Source organism: Tenrec ecaudatus, chromosome 9 (assembly GCF_050624435.1).
Source record: "Tenrec ecaudatus isolate mTenEca1 chromosome 9, mTenEca1.hap1, whole genome shotgun sequence".
Lineage (NCBI taxonomy): Eukaryota > Metazoa > Chordata > Mammalia > Afrosoricida > Tenrecidae > Tenrec > Tenrec ecaudatus.
The window spans coordinates 53,814,577-53,830,124 of record NC_134538.1 but is presented as its reverse complement, the minus strand read 5'-3'; the positions used below and the strand labels follow the sequence as shown (position 1 = coordinate 53,830,124).

Below are 15,548 nucleotides of genomic sequence, written 5' to 3'. Positions count from 1 at the left end.
TTGCTTTCCGGTAGCTCAGAGCCAATGAAGGCAGGCAGACAGACATTGGGGTGCAGGTCTCAGGGCAGAAACTCCATTTCAGTCTTATGGATAAGGGCTGGAAACACTTCCTGAAGGAAAGAAACTTTAACTACATTCTGAGCGGAAGAGGCCAGGAGAGGGTAGAATTGAAGGTACACACGTTCACAAGTAAGTGGGCGGCTGATGGTGGTGCCACAGTACACTCTGTGAAGAGGGGGACAGAGTACCTTTCATCTTGGGACGTTAGCCAGAAAGCTATGCACTCTGATGGTTTCTGTATGCCATGAATACCTTAAAATTGGTGCCTTTCTGGTATTCTGTATCTGTATTGCCAAACGTGAACATTCAGGTGAGAAGATTTCTGAGACAAGGAAGTTCTGGGAAAAGTTACGCTATCAGCATGGCCCTGCACCCCTGAACTCTTGCCCATACTGCAACAGGATTGCTCAGGTCCCCTTCTGGAGGCAGACCCCTCGATGTGACAAACATGGTGTCTTAGGGAACAGCCTTACACAGCCCTTCTGCCCTGCCAGAAGAACCACATGTCAACAGTCTTAGTCAGTCCAAGCCTCAAGAAAGATCATTCTGTTTGCTCAACGAATTATCACTTAGCAATGGGCATGCATTTCCTAACTCTTCACTCAGCAAATTCATTCGATGAAGGAGTGAATCAGAGTTCTTCTGGGTGAGATTGGCTGTAAGAAGAGCTCAGCTAGGGCAGACCTGGGCTTTATCGCTGCCTACACCCTGCCCGGAAGTCCTTGGCTCTGTCATCTGGGAAACTCCTGAGGTTCATTCCTTCCGTGACCTCGCTGGCGAAGGCCTGAGGTCCAGCTCTGTGCTAATCCTGGGTATGGGCAGAAGGCTGTGAGCCTCTGCCTCCTCCATTGTTAAATGGGTTTGGTTGAACCAAATGATCTGTTTCCTTCTGATTCCAATTCTCTAAATTTTACCATCATTTGACATGAACACTGTAGCTGCTTACATTTGGTACACGGGGAACTAGATTGAAAAAGTTATATTTGATTTTCATGATAGAGCTCATTATTTTCTAGCATAAATATTTTCTTTTTTTAAAAATCATCTAATTGGGGCTTATATAACTTGCATCACAATCCATACATCCATCCATTGTGTCAAGGACTTTTGTACTTTTATTTCCCTATAAATATTTTCTTGTCACAAGTGTACATATTTCTCCATGATATAGCTGTTCCTTGCTCTGCAGTGTCTCTCACGCAGTGTCCCCTCCACCCCTTCGTTCACCAAGAGCTAGTGCATGGCTATTGTCGTCATCCCTAAGGTGCTGAGGAACACAAAAGCCTGTATCCTATAAGGGATTGCCCAGGATAATCGAGCCAAGAAAGGGCAGAGTCAAAATTAGAAATGAGCTCAGTTTGGTCATGTTTCTTGAAGAATCATACCCAAGAGGGTGGCATTTTATGGATCATGGTTTTGAAATTCTCTTTGGAGTGGCAACCATTTAAGTTGTGACAGGCTTAATGCATGTTAACAGAGGTGGTAATGCAAGTGCTCCTGGCCCCAGGCATGGTTACCAGGGTAGCGGGTTGAGAAACAAACAAAGCAAGAGTGTTGTACTAAGAATCAGGAATGTGGCAGAGAGAAAGGCATTCAGGGTCAGGGGGAATTCCAAGCCTTGAGTTGAATGGCCCCACAAGAAATAACTGCAACTGTACTGAGGGTAGCTGCTGAAAGCCGTCACTTGAACATGTAGGAACGGATAACCAGAGGGAAGAGCCTTGGAGTTGCGGTAATTAAAAGAATAATACTCGATTGGCCTCTGGCTTCCTTGCCGTCTGCAACGTGTGACAGTGGAATGACAAAGCACCCACCACTGTGTGGCCTGGGGTCCTGGGGACCAATAGGAGACCCCTCAGTGAATGACACAGAATGGTACAGGGGTCTGACCCAGGCCGGCCTACTACCAGGGTAACCTCGAAGCAAAGGACACAGGCTTGACAGTCAGAAATGCCTGAACAAATTATTTCCCGCTTCAGGACAGGGCTCACTGGCCCAGGGAAGCTGGAGAGACTACCATGAGGTGTAGAACTGCTCCCAGGATCCTTCTGTGTGTAACGTCTATTATCTCTCCAGTCTCTACTCCAGGATGGCAATAGGTGCCAGCATTTTCTGCTGCCTTGCCTTAAACTCCTTCTCCTTAGGTTCCCTAGTTCAATAGTTTAGTGGGGACGGAGGGGAGGGGGTGTAGTTAACAGGTGAGGTGGGGCATAATGCACCTAATACTGCGAGTGAGAAATTGACCAACAAAACAACCCGAAGACAATGAAGCGGGACCAATACCATATAGAAATGAACCAGCAAAGTAAGCCCAAAGATGCTGATTCATGCTTAGAAGGTAGCACCCACTGAGAGGGTGAGGGTGGCCAAAGGACTATGAAAGGGGAACCTCCCACACAGGGGGTGCACTCACACCGCTCACCTGCGCTGCCTGCTTGCGCCTTTGTCCATTGTACCAAAACTTTCCTAAGCTTTATTGAACCTCTGTGCTCACGGGTTCAAGAAAACTCTCCTAAGCTTGGCTGCAAGCTTGGACTCTTGGTGGAATTAGTTCTTCCAAGACTAAGAATTGAGTATTCTAATAACCTGCAACCCACCAAAATACGCCAAACTCCATTATTCTCCCAACAAAGTATGCTTGTTGATAACCTCTCCCCCTGCTCAGGGAATGATTTCTGGCCTCTGAGATTCTCCTGCGAGGCCTTCATTCCTTTCATTTTTGCCTATGTAACAAATGGCTTTCCATTCACCAGGTACACTTCTGCGTCATGGATACATGGGCAGAGCTCACCAAGACGTGTGGCACTTGAAATATATCCTTTGTGAAGAGGGCCGTTGTTAAGAAAATAAACCCCACTTATAGACACAATGAAGCTGCAGGGACCCAGAAGGGTCCCTGCCCTTAAAGGGTCATCAGTTTTCAATCATCAATCCTTATCCATTCATCTCTGGATCAGCAATGAACAAACCAAAACTCAGCCTTCAGGCGAGTACCCTCCTGTTAGGGAAAACAAGCCAATATGTACGAATAGATTACTCATGGTGATGGGTTTTGTGCCTACTTGGTCACACCTGTAAGAAGAGATGGATAGAGTACCATCTCTCGATGGAGTCATGGCCTTATGACATCTCTTTGGGCGTGTGGTCTTTTTATGATGGGCACTACAGAGAACTGACCTCACTCTCGTGCCCCTCCTCTCCTTCCTGCTTGCCTGCATCTTGTGTCTGTGTCTGGCTTCTGGGACCCACGTCCCATGTGGCCTGGTAACCCTGGGAGCTGTTGCCCTAGTATGTACCTGCCAACCTTGGATCCATAAGATTCTGCATCTACTGGCCTGTGAATTCCCAGAGTCCCATTTCAGGTGAAGGGCTTCATTGGCCCAAAAACTGCATGAGTTTGGAAGTGCTTCCAGTTAGCTTCAGACCCGGGAACTTGAGTTGGACTAGAGTTCCATGATATAAATTTCTTTCTTGATATAAGAGCCCTTTCTCATAGATATGAGTGTCACTGGTCTTGTGTCTCTAGGAAACCCATCCTAACACACCCCAATAGGCGAGGTAAGTATGAGATCAGGGCATGGACAAAATTGTGGCATGAGTTGTCCATATCAAAGACTCAAATGTGCAAAGCAGACAGGACACAAGGGGAAGCATGCACCATCGTGTGACTGACACCAGCTCCAAGGCAGGAGAATGTGCCTACCGGAAATAAAATCCGTGCAGTTCATGAGGCTCCTAACATTTCAACAACTTTATTGACATCTGTATTCAAGCCTCAGTGTGAAGTGCATCTCTTGGGAGTATTTCTCACAAACAAGAAGTGGAGATGGGCTGTCAAGTCTTACTACCTACATTCACCCAACATGAAGTTAGATTCAACGTGACTTGCTGGATTGTATTTTTAAATAAAAGACTGGGATCTATTTAAAGTGAAGCATCTTGAGCAACGTGTACAACCTCGGGTACAGTTCCTTCCTGGAGAGCTACCAGTGTTCTTTCCTATGATACAGATGCAAGAGGATGCTCCTGCATACCTCTAGCACACAATGAGGCAAGAGGATGCTCCTGCATACCTCTAGTACACAATGAAACCTGAGGCTACCAGTGATGCATAGACGTGTGGGCACTCAAATAAGTCAACCATCTCAATGAATTGAACCAAGTCATTTTAAAACTGTGTAGCATTTTTATACAAAGTTATGTCCTAAGCTTTGTAAACAATAGTATTATAACAAACTTTTAAATATGTTTGACATTCAATGGACACAATCTATTATATGTTTAATATGATACTAAGATGGGTAATAATTTAATTCTAAAATAGTAAACATCCAAAATTGTGGAAATATTTATTTTATTATCTGTTCTTGTGGGACACAGTATGGCACATTAGAAGGTGCAAATTTTAATATTCATTTTATTAAAATGAGTGTTGCAACTCAAATAGAATTGATAAATATGAAAGAATTCAATTAACAGAGATTGTATGCTTTCATATTTAAACTGAAATTTTTGTTTTGGCTTAACTCATGAACTTGGGGGGAAAATTAAGGAAGAATCTTCAGATTGGAAAGCCACTTTGCAATGTGTTTTTGCAGTCACTTTAACAATCACTGAACATTGACTATCTTTTCCAAAAAATGGAGCATTTGGGATCCCAAAAATGGAGACTTTGGGGGTTTACTTGAACTTGTTGCTTATTTTCATTCTTTTTTATCAGTACACATCTGAAAACACAGCATGGGACAGTCCATTATATACTCGTGTCTAAAATAAGCAGTGAGCAATTAATAAGCTTAAGTGGTAACGTTTGTTATTCGTTTTCCATGAACTAAGCGTGGCTTGAGATTTCCGTCTGTCTGTTGATCCTGCTCCTTCTCGTCCACAGACAGTTCAGCTAGGTATTGGTTTTGCACATGTGTCTCTAACAGATGAAAAACTGTCAAGTGATTTAGAACATTTATTAGTTTAAAAAGCCATGACAGAAATTTCAAATAAAGCACACCACTATTCATGTGAAGTTTGAAAAAGTTATACGTCGCTGTGCAGAGGCAAGAAGGACATCAATGCCGCCACTATGTATGATTCTGGCAGAACTGTGTCTGACATTGTCAGTGGATACGATCGTAAGTTTTGCCTGACCATCAACACCCATTGTTTGTGCAAATAGCGTCCAGTGACTTAAGGATTTATTCTGTACAAGTGAATACTAAATTGTAGTATGTACTAAGCCTACACTTGTTCAAACTCCCTCTCTGGATAGTGTTTTAAAATTAATACCATGGGCTAATCTATGACACTTTACACAGAAGGTTCATATGCCCCAGGGAGATGGTCAATAAGATTCTCTACCATAAATTAACAAGGAGGTCTCTACGGTGAGCCAGAGGCAGATAAAAGACATGGATTCAAGAATGCCCTTGGGGGTCCCACTTAACTTAATCCTAGCTCCAATCTAAGAGCAGTTAATCTTATGATGGGCCCTTGCTAGATACTCGCCCACATGAAGGAAACTTGGAAGATAGGGATGCTATAGCGAAATGTGGTGAAGAAACTACATGGTTCCTGGCTATCAGCTAGACTCGTGTCTGGCATCTGAAAGACTTGTTTTCAAACAAGCAGCCATCTAAGTAAGCCCTCATGGAAGAAGCACACCAACATTGCGATCCAAGAACCTTTAATCTTGGATAATCCAAATATATCATCCAAAAAGCATAATCCAAATCTGAAGGGAAAATAGTATCAGAGCTTAAATTGTGAGTTGTGGTGTACAGAAGGCTATGGATGGCAGTGGAAACCCAAAATCCATATGCAGGATCCACACAGGAATGAACCTCAGGTGATTTCCCTCTGACCATAATTGAAGGATTGGAGTAACCTGGTTATCAGACAGAGCGTGTTGGAGAGACGACTACAGTGGATTAAAAGGATCAATCTGACTTGAACAGTTAAACCTTGGCACTTGATCTACCTCTGATACACTTTGGGCTTGATCTGGCTTTTAATATTTTGTTTTGTTTATTTTTCATATTGGGGTTTATCTCTGTTTGCCATTGTTAGTGGCTTTCTTGACTCTTTGTTATGGGTTTTTCCTATGTCTTTCATTATATAAATCCCAGGATAGATGAATCTATAGCGCCAACAACTAGAATAAGGATTCTTGGGGGTATAATGGGGGGAAATGTGGGGTGGAGTTGATACCCAGGAGTTCAAGAAGGAAGGAAATGTTTTGAAACTGATTTTAATAGCAATTGTACAACACTGGTTGATAGGATTGAACTTTGGAATGGTATGATGTCTGGAATAACTCCTGATAAAATGGTAAGAAAAAATAAAATCTACTACTCTCCAACTATTTTGAGGATGAATGATATATGCCTGGCAGTAACACACACCACGTTTCCTGTAGCTGTGAACCTGTAGAGAGCACCCCCATATGTATTACATTGTCTGTAAGGGGAAAGGGGGCCACACAGTATCCCCCAGCTGAGTGTAATAGAGGTCGGGGGAGCTGGAGTGGAACCAGCATAGAGAGCAAACTATTCAGTGGGTACCGGTGCTCACAAAGGTTTGAGGATGGCTGTGACAGCTGCTATCTTTAAAGTAAGCTATTCTCAAGTCTGGGAGAGTCTGACCCCAGCTCCCAGCTACGAAGCTCAACATGCAAGGGCCTGCCCATGATCTAAAGGAGCCCTGATTGAAACTTTTAGCAGCCTGGAGATTGTGAGACTTCATGTCAGATGGTAGACACCTGTGTAGCCCCTTATGTTTTCTCAACACCCGTCCTAAGAGGGCACAGGTGAGTGCAAGGCAATGTACCTGCATGGGAACAGGATGTGGGTGACCAATGGAACTACAGGTTAAGGTCAAGGTCAAGGACAGAAGCCAGATCTAGTCATCAAAGAAATGTAGTTCGCTATGAATTGTCAGTTCTCATGAGGGTAGAGCAGACAGGGAAACCCAGTGAAAGCTGGGGGCTGCTCAAACGAGAGGCTTACAGGGGGGAGCGTGCTCTTGCACCCACAGACAGGCAAGTTCTTCACAAAAGGAAGAAAGAAAAAAAAGAGCCACCAAAGTCATTTGGGTCATTCAGGGAGTGAGCTGGGGCCACTCATCCTGAAAATTCAGTGAAGGCAGGAAAAGAAGGAGACCTTAGGAATACAAACCATAGCTGCATTTGGACCACTCTGGCTCCAGAAAACGTGATGGCGCTCCCCTGGGGACAGAAGCAGGGTCAAGCTCTCCAGAAGCCATGTCGGGGAGGGGAGGTAACTGAGGCAAGTGACCTCAGCAGGGGGTTGGCCAGATGTTCGTAGTATAGATGAGGAGGTGAAGTGATGTGACCAGCCTGCATTTTTGTATAATATCATTTTTACATAACGACATGGTCTCTAGATCCTAAATATGCTGATATGTGAGGAGTAGGTGTATAACATTTCATAGAAAACAAGCATCAAAACTGAGGTGTAGGCCATTTAAAGAAAAATTGATGAAAGTCAATTTTTGTTGTGGGAGATCAAGAGAATTTTACATTGATCATTGAAATAGCTAAGTTCACTGACTCATTTTTTTTTTTTGCTGTGGTAGAATTTGTGGAATATTCTCTTTGTAGAAATTATATGTAGCAAAAAACCTTAATACTACACATCCAGGAAAAGTTAATAATTTTATGTCATCTCATTTTACTAAAATAGCATATATCAGATTTGTATAAAATCAGAAATATTATAGTTGTATTTTAAAATGAATTAACATTTGGATAGCTAGCATGCACATATATAAGTAGGTTGAGAAACAATAGCTTCACATTTTATATTTTTGTTTAATAAATGTTTCTTTGATTTTTTAGTAATTTTTATTTACGCTCATGTATATCTTATATAGAGATAGGTGTAAATGTAGAGGTAGATAGAGGTAGAGATACAGATACCAATATAGGTATCTTACCTTCAAATGCATGAGTAAACAGAGTAACCAGATTATCAATATTTGGGATGTATATAATATATCACATTCAAATAATGAGTAAACAGAGGATAGAGCATTGTTGTGAACACATTATCATGCATCTTTTAGAAATTCAACATTTCATAGGTGCATAACCTATTGGCAGCACTTGGAAATATTAGGCTGTATAACAATCAGACCATTAATCACTGCTATTTTTCTCTCCCCGTAAACCAAAACTAAATATTTCCTAGGTAACAGATATCCTCTCTAATTTAAAGTATTTTGAGTAAATATCTAAGTATGGAATTGATAGACCATCTAGTAGTTTTACTTTTAGATTTTTTGGTGAACATACAAGTGGGTACCCAAAAAAACCCCGATTTCCCCCCCAAAGCTATGTATTTAAATTTTTCTTATAAAGAACCTTATCGTCTTCAAAGTACTCTCCTTTCCACTTAATGCATTTGTCAAATCTGTGATTGCATTCTTGGAAACATTGTTCAAACTCATTTGTTTGGATGGCTGACAGCACCTCCCTTGTTTGTTTGTTTTCACCGCTTCTATGTCATCAAATTGTTGTCCCTTTTCCTCTGTGGAAACAAAAAGAAGTCACATGAATTGAGGTCAAGTGAGTAAGGTGTGTGGAGCGAAAAAGAGAGGTATTTTTGTTTTGAGCCAAAAACTGGCCCCCTGAGATGGGTGCATGAGCAGATACATTGTCGTGGTGGTAAAACCAGTCCCTGTCCCCCACAAATCAGGCTTTTTTTTTTGGTAGCACACTGTTACACAATCTTTTCAGAACCTCTAGACCAGTGGTTCTCAACCTTCCTCATGCCTCGACCCTTTAATACAGTTCCTCATGTTGTGGTGACTCCCCCCAACCATAAAATTATTTTCATTGCTACTTCATCACTGTGATTTGGCTACTCTGATGAATTGGATGACCCCTGTGAAAGGTTTGTCCGACCCCCATGGCAAGCGCATTGAATCATGGATTATCTCTACCTTCTAGTCAACTCTTGGAGGGCCAGCCTGCCTTAGGGGCTTTCCCAGGTGTATTCTGGGGCTGCGTGTCACAAGTAATGCTCTCAACACCATGGGTTAATGCACCTTCCCTGAGGGCAAGACTATTTATATCCCTGATTAATAATCAGAAGGAATTCAATGAAGGTTTAATTCGGGTGGAGCTTTTGAGCTGTTATTCATAGATTTCTGTAATTTTAGGGCTCAAAATTTAAGCTCGAATACAGTTTGTATTAGGGATGAAAGAGAAAAAAGGGTGGTCTAAAGTACAAGAAGGTGTTGAACTCATGAGCTCACAAGTAGAACCCACTGACCTAGCCCACGAGGGCTAAAGATGAGCTAACCAGAGCCTGACTAAATGAAATGCTGCCAGAAAAACTTCCTCCTAAAGACTCTTTGCCCTATTGAATTAATTAAGGACTGTTTTTGGCTGAGGCGGCCTGGTGGCATAGTAGGCTATGAGTTGGGCTGCTTACCACAAGATCAGCAGTTCAAATCCACTCACTAAGCCACTACCCCTAACCTAACACTTGGTGGTAGAACATATAGATTCACAGTCTCAGAACCCATATGGGGGGCAGTTCTGCTCTGTCCTATAGTGAGTTTGGGATGAGTAAATTGATTCGGAGGGAAACGTTTTCCTTGAAGTATGTAACAACCATGGCTAGAAAGTCAAGTGGTTTGTGATGAATGGTCTTTCTTCCAAGGGCCTTGTGTTTGTGTAGGACTATTTTTTAAAAAAGATATTTTGAGACACCAAGAGGATTAGACTGCTTGCTAATGATATAAATACCTTATACAATCATGTATAAACCGAGTTTTCCAGCACATTTTTAATGCAGTTTTTGTGGGTCAGCTTATACTCAAGTATATACAGTAAAGTTTCTTATCACCCTTGGGGATGAGTCTGTACAAATAAAGTGTTTGGAACCCTAACTAGTAGATTAATCAGTTTTGTCATTTCACAAGGCTTAAAGTAAGTCATCCAGAATCATAATGGGATAGGGAGGTGTTCACGACTATCAAAAAGAAGAGATGGAAGTAAACTCAGACCAATGAGAAAGAGAGGGACCTGTGACCTGAAGATGGTACAAGATAACAAGAAGCAGTGGTAGAGAAATAAGGGCGGCAGAAACCAGATCGCTGCAGGACAGGACAATGGGCTTCGTGACACACACAGCAAGGAAGTTACAGTGAGTGTGCTAACACGTGGGAGCAAGAAAGATGAGCGCTGTTAGTCAGGAGGTGTCTGCAGAGTAAGGTAACTGTGGACACGCATGTTGGCAAAGCTAAAGAGCTTTGGAACACTTGTCCAAGCCAGGTAGAGACCTGGTCAAGGAGGACAATGGACTGAGAGGCGTACGTCCAGAGAAGAAGCTTGCCAACAGGCATGCATGAGCAAAAGGCTGTCGTGATTGAAGAGCTGGATCCTGAATCATTCCTGATCCTGAACTTGACCTGTCACTTCCTCAGTAAGCCCCATAACTGTGATCATTGTCTGGGAGTTGTGCGTGAGAGTTTGTCAGTTGTACATGACTCTGGCTGTGAATCAAAAATTAAACTCCACAGAGACACTGAAAGTGCCTACAGGTGATCGCTGGCTTCAGAATTGGTAAAAAGTTTCAAGAGAAGAGGTATTTCTAAACTCCACCTCAAAGAAATCAGTCTTGGGCTGTTGTTCTTGATTCTGCTTCCCACTTGTAATGTTAGAGGAGGCCAGGTGTCACTATACATGGGTGGCATTGTGAGTTACTGATTGAGTTCCAAACCACAAGCCACTCCCGAGGGAAACCATGAGGCTTCCTGCTTCCATAAAGGTCTATAGCCACAGGAACCCAAAAGCGTCACTATGACTTGGATTCAACTCCATGGTAGTCGGTGATTTTTAGGTTTTAAAATCCCCATACCCATCATCCTCCCTCGTGAAACACTATTTGTATGTCATTCACTGCACTCTGTTTCAATCATTTGTATATATGGCCAAGTCCTCATTGAACCGTAAATGCTTCTAAGTCTCAGGGGTCAGAAAACTAACTTGGATGTTCCACCCCACTGGGATAACATCACCTCACTCCCCGCTCTAGCTCTGCAAAATGTGTGTCAAAGTTCAGGTGTTACTAAAACAGAAAAAGGGGGTGGGGGGCAAATGAGAGTAGAACACGGAAGAGAACTGTTCTAAAACCCCTTTCTTCTGTCGAGCACGTACATAAAACCCTTTTAGTTTGGAGTATATTACTGTAAGTGGTTTCACGGTATGCAGATTGGTAGAGAGATTGAATCTTCTTTCCCTCCGGGGGGAAGGCACAAAGACTAGATGGCACTTGTTGGGACAGCCACAGAAAAAAACGAGGCTCACTTGCCAGGCTTCTGTTATCAAGCAGTGACTTCATCTGGCAACTTTCTTGAGACCTGGGTGAATGCTTGTAATGCACCAAGCACAGAGGTGCCAACGGAGGTGGAGCGCAGTTGATCTCCTGGGGTGAGGTTCCTGAACCCGACCTGCAGCTCGGAACACACTCGCATGGGGAGAGGTCTGCAGGAGCAGAGAGCCTTCCCTGAGATCAGGGAGGGAACGGCGGCGATTAGGAATTCAACCTTTCTGCTTTCAAAGGTCAATGAGCACTCACTGATTCATTAAGTGTCTGGTTTTTTTTTTTTTATCTACAAAGCCGTGACTTAAAATGTAAGTGAATAAGCATGGGGAAATCAGTGGCCATAAGCTTGTGCCCCACGCCAGAGTCCTGTAGAATCCGATGCCATCCACAAGGTCAAGGCCAGTTCAGCGGTGGTGGTGTCTGCGTTCCACAGATGAGGGGGCACCAGAAGGATTGCTCAGAGGGACCAGGGAAAATGCATAAAAGACAAACAGCTTCCTTTGAACTAGTTCAGCTGTGAAGGAAAAGAGAAAAAAAGCGAGCTAGAATGTGTAATAAGGACATAGGACCTGGATAGTGGAAAGTGTGTGTGGACAACACATTGTATAAATGGGTGAACTTGTATGATGCCCAAGAACAGCAGTAATAAAAAGTGGTGGAGCAAGGTTGATGCCTTGAGGTAGGTGTGTGTATGTGTGTTCTCAGTTTTCTCCTTTTTTTAAATTAATCATTTTATTGGGGCTCTTCCAGATATTTTAAGTATCCATAAATCAATTATATCATGCGAACTTGTACAAAAACAGCCATCATCATTTTCTAAATATTTTCTTTCTACTTGAGCCCTTTTATATCAGTTCCTGTTTAGTCCCTCCCTCTCCCACCCTACCACCCTCAGGAACCCTTAACTTCCCATACCCTCATGGAATCATTTCTCCCATTACTGTTTCTGATGGGTTTGTCTATCTGGATTCCCTGTGTCGAAAGCTCTTATCTGTACCAATGTTCATACTCCAGTCTAGCAGGATTTGTAAGGTAGAATTGGGGCCATGACAGTGGGGGGAGGAAGTATTAAAGAACTAGAGGAATGTTGAGTGTTTCGTCAGTGCTATACTGCACCCTGAATGAATGTGATCTACATCTTTTCTTTCTGTTCTTGGTAAAGATACAGTAGAAAGGACAGAGCATTTTTAGGAGAGACAAGATTGAACCACACTTGTAAAATGAATGCCTGCTTTGGTTATCTGTCCTAAATTAAACCCCATTGGCATTGTGGAAAATACATTTTCAGGAATAAATGTACATTAGAATTTTAAAAAAAGAAACGGCACAATCCATCTAGCAATAATAGGAGTTCTGGAGGAAGGTGGGCAGGTGAAATCTAATTAATAGATAAACCTCAGCAAAGATATGTTGGCTAAAGGTGAACAAGAGACAACCATTGGAACAAAAAACATTACCTGTCAGAAGAAGAGGATATTTAAATAAACATACACACTTGTGAGTGATGAAGTACCCCATGAAGGGAAAAGCTGGCAAGGAGAATTTTCTAGAAATGGGCCAATGCAGGGCATCCCTCAGAGTGCAGTTGCCAGGGGAGCTGGGGGCCAGCTACTTGCACTCCATCCTGAGGACCCTCCATCCCAAGAAAGATTGGCACCAGATGTTGTTATCGGCTGCCAAGGGGTCCTGGGGAGCCTGTCACTGTAGCCCAACACAGAGACCACATTTACTCCAGAAATTCCTAGTTTGATTCCTGCAAACACTTACAGAAGGGAATAGCCAGGTTTCTGCTTTCTGGTCTCTCTTCCAGCCAGATCCAGTGAGAATCAAACAAGTTAGATCGTTTGTGGGAGGTTGGGGGGGGAGGAAAATTAACAAGGTTTAAATTAAGATCAACAGACCTTTAGGCTATGGGACAAACGGGAGCAAGATTTCCTGGGAAACAGTTTACATCTCCTCCAAGGATTACTCTTCACTACTCTAGGGGGCAGTCTACCAGTAGTAGCCCCTAAGCTTTCAGGCTCTATTGCTTACCTAAATGGCATGGTTCCCCTTCCTGAATTAGGAGCATCCAGAATAATTAGCAAGTGTTTCAACAGGCCAATGTCTTGAATAATTAACAGGTCTAAAATGAATTTACTGTAGGTGAAGGGGTTGTTTCTCGGGTCCCTTTTAATAAACTCAATCTCAACAAACTATATTACATTTCTAGTATTGACTAATGGCCGGCTGACTCTTCCACATCCCAATATCAATGTCATTGCCTGTTTGTTGGAAATGTAAAATTATTCTAACAGTCTTATCACAAATTAGCATCCATGTCTGAAAATGGAAGACAAAAAGTTAAGGAGAAGAAGAGAGAAGTTAAAAAGGAGGAAGTTCCTACACACAGACTCAAAGAGGATGCTGGTTGGTTTTGAAAGAATTATTTCAGGCTATAATACAATAAGATGAATTATAATATGAAAAGATAGCCTTGACTAGAAATAATAGTGACGGAGTAATGAAACATGGTTATCTCGCATCACTATCTCACATTGCAAAAGAGAGCCAAAAACTAAATTCTCACATAATTTTAATTGTAATTTTAAAACTGCTGAGGCAAAATGCAGGAAGCAAGGAGTAGGTGATGAGGATAAGGGAGGGGAAACAATACAGAGAAAATCAATGAAAGATAATAAAAAGGTTCTGCAATGTTACATAGAAACCAGGCAAGTGGACAAAAGTACATCGGCTCATCTCTCGGAAAGAGAGAGGACGTCACGGAAAAAGCCAGTCTCTGAGACCGTAGCTGCCAGGAATTCAAGAGCAATGAGGCGGTGAGTACCCTGTGCAGGGAGACCTAGGCTAGTAACCTTTATGCGTTGCATTCATGGATTCACTGTTTCTTTTGATTTTCAGTCATGTCACATGACCAGATCAAGGATCCTAATGCTTTACTCCATTCACATCATTACTATTGCCTCTGCTTTTTGGAGGCCACTCCCCTCCAATCAAATTTGGAGTACCTTCCAATCCAAGGGCCTCATCTTCCCAGCACTATATCAGATGATATTCCACTACTTTAACTAAGGTTTTCCATGACCGGCTTTTTAAAAACAGTTTTATTGGCATATCATTCACATATCATTCAGTTCAATCACATCAGGAGAGTTGTACAATCTCCACCACAATAAGTTTTAGAACATGCTCCTCATTCTTGTACTCATCGTTACTAGCTCCCCAATGGCCAGCTTCCTTTTATAAATAGATTGCCTTAGGGCTTTTTATTATTATTGCCCTGATCTGGAAGCTCCAATGGAACCTGTCTAACATGAGTGATTCTGCCATATGAAACACTGTTGGCCAAACTTTCAACATCACAGCAAAAAGCAAGTCACCACAGTGTAAAGAACAGATAGAGCGGTGGGGGTGGAAACAGCTAGAATTTTCATCACCATGCCCCCTTTTTCCAATTGTTTCTTTCTTTGCTTAAAAAATGCCCAGATTACCCCCGAGCCATGGTTAGTGAAAAACAACATAATAAGCGGTCACTTCTCAGCTATGTTAAGTTTACTGGCTTTGTGCTTAAACTAAAGACAGATGAGTTCCTTTGGGAAAGGACAACAGAAATGCGCCCTTCCGTTAGTGAGGCGATGCTCTGGGAAACGGAGGAAGTCTCGAGATGAGCTTGGGCCCAATAAATCAGCTTTGAAATTCTTCCTACAAGTTTTTCTCTCTCAGTAAGGCTTGGGTCAAAACAATTTCCCGCATATTCACAAGTTGCTGTTTCTTTATCTGTAATCTACACAGCCAGACACCATGCCACAGTCTCGTTTTCCCTTTAATGTACTTAGAGTGTGCGCTGAGTTTTCTTCATGGCGTATCATTTGTAAAGGTGATACGCCATGAAAAATTTTTTTAAGTTGCTATAGAGTTGATTTTTAAAGTTGCTATCGAGTTGATTGTGGGTCATAGCAATTTAGCTCAAGCGCTTTCACTTTCATTTAACATAATTAGAACATGCCACCACTCATCTGCCAGCTTGTTGTACTGGGGTGGCTTCTGCATTGTTGTGATTATGTCACTGGTATTTCAAATGCCAGCAGATAACCCAAAGGGAACACGTTTCAGGAGAGCTTCCAGGCTAAGATGATAAAT

The 15,548-nt window shown here is 42.4% G+C and overlaps 1 non-coding gene across 1 annotated transcript; it reads left to right on the top strand.

Annotated features, from left to right (window-relative positions):
- Positions 1 to 15,157: 15,157 nt before the first annotated feature.
- On the top strand, positions 15,158 to 15,297 carry LOC142457585 (small nucleolar RNA SNORA15). The gene has a single exon (XR_012786292.1). It is a non-coding gene; the product is annotated as a small nucleolar RNA SNORA15 (small nucleolar RNA).
- Positions 15,298 to 15,548: the final 251 nt, after the last annotated feature.